The 6,782-nt window shown below is 34.7% G+C and overlaps 1 non-coding gene across 1 annotated transcript; it reads right to left on the bottom strand.

The window, feature by feature from the left end:
• Window positions 1–3,730: 3,730 nt before the first annotated feature.
• On the bottom strand, window positions 3,731–4,905 carry LOC101299077. Its single transcript, XR_184437.1, has 2 exons — window positions 4,847–4,905; window positions 3,731–4,685 (listed from the first exon to the last, which is right to left on the bottom strand). It is a non-coding gene; the product is annotated as an uncharacterized LOC101299077 (transcript).
• Window positions 4,906–6,782: the final 1,877 nt, after the last annotated feature.

Below are 6,782 nucleotides of genomic sequence, written 5' to 3' on the forward strand. Positions count from 1 at the left end.
CTGATGAAATTGAAAGTTTAGGGACTAACATGAATTCACCTCTAAACCACAATGGNGTAAACTGAATTTAATTCTTGAACTTAATTACCTCCACAGTCTAACCTTTGAGATCTGAATATGAGATTTGTCCTCCATTTTCATCAAAATCAGATGAATGTAGCTAGCTTGAGATTTGTTCTACAGTGAAAAAATAATAATTTCAGGTAGGCAACCAACTTCAGTCTAATGGAATTTGGAAGAAACAATGAGCTATGGGCCTCACAATTTAGTCTGTCTCCTGCATCTAAAAAAAAAAATAAGATATATATATATATACACACACATTCTTCTTTCATTTATCATGAAATGTCAAATCTTGGAAAAGAGATCAGGTAGCCTTATTTTACCTCTTACTTTTCCTTCTAATTAAGCATCTCCAACGTACAATTTCCTCAAAATTTCTCCAAAATGAGGAAACAAAAGTTTAAATCTTCAAAAAAAATTACTCTAACTCCAACAGCTTCCCCATTATGGAGATTTTGACATTTATTACTATAATTAAATATTCTACATCATTTTTAATTATAACCAAAAAGAAATATTATATACCTTATTATAATAATAAAATACTCAATAATATATTTATATTTTTTTCTTCTCATTGGAGCATGTAAGGAATTTATGACAATGTTAATTTCGATAATTTGGGGAAGGAAGACTTTGCTGCAAATTTAGGGAATGAGTGCTTCTCTTTCTTCTACATCCTCATTTTAGGGAATGAGATGAGAAAACTGTTGGACCTAAAAACAACTCTATATTCCCTAAAATTGATAAGTTCAAGAAAATGGGGAAGCTGTTAGAGATGCTCACTAAGTTCAATAAGGAAGACTTTGCTGTAAATTTGGGGAATGAGTGCTTCTCTTTCTTCTCCATCCCCATTTTAGGGAATGAGATGAGAAAACTGTTAGACCTAAAAACATCTCTATATTCCCTAAAATTGATAAATTTAAGAAAATGAGAAAGCTGTTAGAGATGCTCACTTGCCTAGTTACAAATTGCTAACAAATTTTGTCCATCCCTCTTTTAGGCTATGTCTCTTGAATTTGGCATAATTGTCCATTTGCATCAGGAACTTGCAAGAGCGGTCTTTACCAATTAACATCTTGAACTTGAAGTGTTGCTCTACACCCTAATTAGCCGTATTTGGTACAAATTAATTGTCAATTTACACAATTTAGGGAAAAATCCCTCTATTAATCATTTATGAGACAAGCTATGGTACTGGGATGTATATCATACTTTTATTTTACATGTAGTTGAACAAAAATTACAATGCTATGAATCAAATTACAACATTGAGAATTTACAAAATTAATTTACACTATTTACATGAAGTTAAATAAAATTACAATTATGAGAACAATTTGTTCAAAAATTTGTAAAATGGTTGTAAATTTTGTAATTACAATTATTATAACAAAATTACAAACAATACGACTCAACGTTACCACTTTGACTACAAATATATTGTCACATTTGTAAATATGGGTATCATATATGGGTAGGTACCATAGAATTTTCTATCATTATTTATTTATTTTCCTTATGGGGGAGTGCGGAGGGCCATTTGAACTTAAAAGCATTCTAACATTTGAGCCTTACAATTCATGGAGATGTAGAGGGACTACTCTAGCTGGTATGTTAAATGCAATAGGGTTGGAATGCTTTTGTTTTCTTGTGCCTTTGTCAAGAGAAGGACACAAGTTGATGATCTTTCAACTGATGCGCCCTGCTCTTAATTCTCGTTTTCTGAGTTCCTTTGTGATATTTGTGGGATCATTCTTAGATGTGGTTATTATTGGTGGAATTTGCTCGTTGTCCAAAGAACTGAGCACTACAAGAGAAAACTCTTTTAGTAACAAACCTGTTTTGTCACCCATTCAAAAAAAATTGTCACCGATACCAATGAGTGACAAAATCATTTTGTCGCTAGTAGTACATGACAGATTCTTTTTGGTGACAAATTGAAAATTTTGTCACCCAAATGGATCATAGACAAAATCTTGTTTGTCTCTAATTCCCTCTATCTTTGTCACAAATACTGTCTAGAATTCCAGAATTCACCATATGAAAGGAAATTGATTGGGCTAAATATACTAATTTTTCTTTTATTCAGTCTTCATTAGTTTTATAAACTTAAGTTGATGTATAATCAAAATTAATAACTAATTACGAACCGAAAAAAGAAATCACATCAACGAGCACAGTAAAAAAATTTATATATTTGATAAAAAAGAATTCTACAAATGTCTCCATCAAGATAAAACAACCATTCCACTAATAATAGAACAATTCTAATCGAACTTCATCTTCCTCATTGCCCAGGAAGCCTTGTCAGCATCCTCAAAAGTGTCACTCATACATCATGCAACCTCCTAAAACACGCTTATTGGTGAGGGCAAGTCATTATTAGGATGAGAGTTTTCATCTATCTTCATGTGAGATCCCTGTTATAGCATAGTAGAAGCCAAGTGAAAAGACATAACTAGAGATGAGAGAATTACTCACAGAAACTGAGCAAAAGAGGTTAAATAAATTTTGTCTATGTGCGTAAAATTGTAAATTTCAGAAAAATAGGGCATAGGAAGAATTTGGTGCTCAACAAATAAAGGATGAAACGAACCTCAAGCATATTCCTCAGAAAAAGGTTCTTCATTGAAATAATCTCTGGGTACAAAGACAAATGGTAACTTGAATGCAAGGGCTTCACTCATAGCGTCATATCCAATTTTTCTTGAAATAGTAGGAAATCGAATAAATTTAACTCTATCAACTTAATGTAGCTCAGCCACTATTGAAAGTCTCAAAAACTTTACCTAGCATACAATCAGATAATGTTATAATATCTGGTGTATAAGCATCTTACTATCCGAAGCACCAAAAACCTGAGTAAAAAAACAGTAGGATAATTTCAAAACCGCTTATAACGAAACAGAGAGCGACCCCGAACCTCAAATGGTAGAGTATCAAGTAAGATAGGTCTATGACCAGATCCAATTTACAGTAGATGGAACACTTGGGTGCGAGTTTAAGCAGAGCACCATTCAACATTTGCCATTCCTCTGTCGAGACGCTCCTTGATATAAACCATGTTGTTTTGAATTACAAACTAAAAATGATATCCTAGTATGAAGAAGGTAAACAGAAAATACACACACACACAATTATAGATAACTCCATGCTAGTTATTATCCTTGTTCATTGCAAACCAAGCACTGCAAACCAATAATGATATACTAATTTGAAGAAGGTAAACAAATAATATAAATAATATATATATATATATATAAATGCATATAGTTGTGGATTAGTTCTAAATGGATCTCAAATTGATATGGATCTTAAGTATATGACAGTGTCATGCATCTATTTTTGGAGCTGTTCTTATGTCTAGATTTTTATAATACAATATTTAGATCAAAATCTGGGTTAGGATTACTGGCATGCAGTTCTTTTTTCTTTTTTTTTTCTTTTTTTTTTCTTCATATAAAAGGATATGAATGTCTAAACTTATATGGACATGGAGGTAACTAGCAGATTTTAATAGTATAATCCTAATTGGTACATATACTAATCTTCCTTTGCAGCTTTCTACTTTCTTGTTCATAACGCAACGTTTGAAAACCTTTTAAAAAATGCTTTAGACATGAATCAGAGGTTCTTTCACATTTTAACTCCTAGCATGAACACAAATTTTTCCTAAATTTTTACAGTTAACAGAAGATTAAATGGTTTTCAGTATAAGTATTTAAAAAGTTCTAGTCAAGAAAAACATGTGGATGATACAATAGGAAGACATACCAGGCTTAGCCATTCAGGAGGTAAAAACTCCCTTTTCAACTTCTAGCCTGATGGCTGCAAATGAGTACAGAAATTGAGAAATATACCAACTACGTACAATTAGCAAAATATGGAAGATAACTCACAAAGTGGTAATCATATTGGAATACTGAGGCACAATAAGATTAATATTATAAACTGACAAGTAGTGTCTGGGAAATCAACTCAATACTTCAATAATTGTATAACTAGAATGTACAATAACTCATCATATACATGTCCACCTAAGTTGAGACTGACTAGTTTGACATCTTCAATTCCAAGTTTCTTCCATCACCTATACCGTGTAAAACAGTGAACAAACTATACACTCAACTCAATTGAACAATTGAAAGACTTTACAAAAAGAATACCTCCATGTGGGATCTGTGCAACCTCCTCACAACCAAAGGTAATGTCAATTACATCACAGAATGCACGCTCTGCAAAAGTATAAACAAAATAGAAAGGCAAAAAAGACAGGGAAGCCACTGTCTTCGGGGTTGTACAAAAACAAAATACTTGGGCAGTATCCTCAGAGAGGCAGATCAGGAACTCACTCAGAATAATCTTCTGCTATCTATATTCAACACAAGGATAATTACCTCAGAAAAGATCAGATTTGTAGATGAAACCGTATGATATCAAATCAATACCATGAGAAAATACAACCATGTATTTGCAGAACTAAAGCTCTTGTAAATAGAAATCTGTTGGAGTACCGATTGCCCATTAATTATTGAAGTACAACTGAGTAACCCAATATCGACAATCAGTTGGAGTACTTGCGAGGGATTTCAACGCATAGCAACACCTATTCACAAACCCTAAAAGCCTAAAGACAATTGAGTTGAAATTTGATAATGCGAGATTGCGAGGGATGAACGCATACACCTATATCGAATCAAATTCGCACAATAAACAACACTACAATTGATGGATATGAGAGAGGAGACCATTGGGCAATATGGAGAAACTAATTATTTACCATGGCGTTGTATTTTGGCCGTCGAGGTTGAGCCGTCAAAGAGCAGCGAGTGCGAGCAGTTTAGACTAGAGGGAAGGGAAGAGCGAAGACGTGATGGAGTGGAGCGCAGCAACACAAACTCTTTTACTTTTTATTTTTATTTTTATAATGAACTCTTTTATTTGCTTATTTTCTAAACACCCACGCACGGTTACAACCTCAGTAGTTTTTGAACGACAAAAAGAGTTTGTCGATCACCCCATCGTCACCCATGAGAGGTATGGCGACAACATTTAGGTTTGTCTCAAATAAGTTTGTCACTAAAAGGGTTATATCTTGTATTGGGGGGAGGCATATTGCAGACGCAAATACCATGAATTGCTAGCTTGTATGGTCTATGAAGTGCAAGGCATGTGTCTGTGAATTCAGTTTCCAGCCTTGTTTGGTGGAAACTGTGAGTACTGGTATGTGATATGTACTACTTGGCCAGAAGCAGGAAAATATTGGAATGCTTTAATATAGTTTCGTAAAAGGGGAAATTATATGCAGAGTCGAAATAAAGGACCTTAATTTGAAGTGCACTGGTTGAAAAGAAAAGAGTGACCTATACGGCAAATAATGCTTATAATGCCAAATTCAAGAGACATAGACTAAAAGAGGGATGGACAAATTTTGTAAGCAATTTGTAGGCAAGTTCCCTTGCCTCTATTTTTGGTCCATGATACAAAACACTGTCATGCATGTGATACATGCATTATAAGCATATGCAATTATTGACAAAGCTGGCCGAGACTCAGGGAAAGAAGACCACAATGATCAACTTGAACAGTTTCATCGATCCATATATCACCTTCTCTCTCTCTTTCTTCTTTCTTTTGTTACCGAGAACTTTCGTTGTTAAAGTTTCTTGTCCAGATAGTGTCTTGCTGCCCTATTGCCCTTGATGAGCTGCGTTGATTCATATTGACCTGACGAATAAGAAGACGAAGACTTACAACAACGACTTGTAAATGACGTGGGGGATGATTCATATCCAAGCCATGCATGTCGACTTTTCCGGGCTCGGCATAGTCGATTTCTTTCCCCGGCATATAAAGCAACGCATCTTCTCATACTCACATTCCACGCACATACTCATGTTGGTGTTTGAATAGAAAATATGGGGTATTGTTAGAACGTGTTGGGATAAAGTCCTACGTTAAAGCCAAGTCTCCTTCTTGTATTTGGTCTTAATTAAAATTCCAATAAATGAATTTATTTTCTTTAAAGTTTTCAGATAAAAGAAATAAAAATTCCAACTGTTTTTATCAACAGTTATATTTGTTCAACTACTCTATTTGTGAACAGTCGTGTCTTCTTATCTGACTTTTATAAAAGAACAATCAATTCATTTAGAAAGAGATATCAAAAACAACGATTCTTTCTGACATCTCTACAATCAAAACTCTTAAGAGAAACACAAGTGAAGTTCGCTAGAGTTCAAGGTATCTCTGCAAAGGCTTTGGATCAAGACACTACCAGGACAAGTACTTTAGTCGACGAAAAATTTTCGTCGGCCTGTTATCCTAATTCGTCGGCTAAGGGCTTAGCCGACGAGCCTTCGTCGGCTATAGTGTCGTCGGGAAAAGGTCGTCAGTGATGGCTTTAGCCAACGAACCTAAAGACCGTCGTCAGCTATTGTCCAGACTTTAGCCGACGACGTCCTGTGTCGTCGGCTATACTCTCAGACTTTAGCCGACGACGTCCTGTGTCGTCGGCTTTACTCACAGACTTTAGCCGACGAAACAGAGATATTCGTCGGCTAAAGTATATAATTAAAATATTTAAAAATAACTATAGCCGACGACATAGAGTCTGTTTCGTCGGCTTTAGTAGTGTTTAGCCGACGAAACATGCCATAATTCGTCGGCTAAACCCTTTGGAAAAAAAAAATAAATACTATAGCCGACGAATTGTG

The sequence above is a fragment of the Fragaria vesca genome, linkage group LG4 (genome assembly GCF_000184155.1).
Source record: "Fragaria vesca subsp. vesca linkage group LG4, FraVesHawaii_1.0, whole genome shotgun sequence".
NCBI classification, from domain to species: domain Eukaryota; kingdom Viridiplantae; phylum Streptophyta; class Magnoliopsida; order Rosales; family Rosaceae; genus Fragaria; species Fragaria vesca.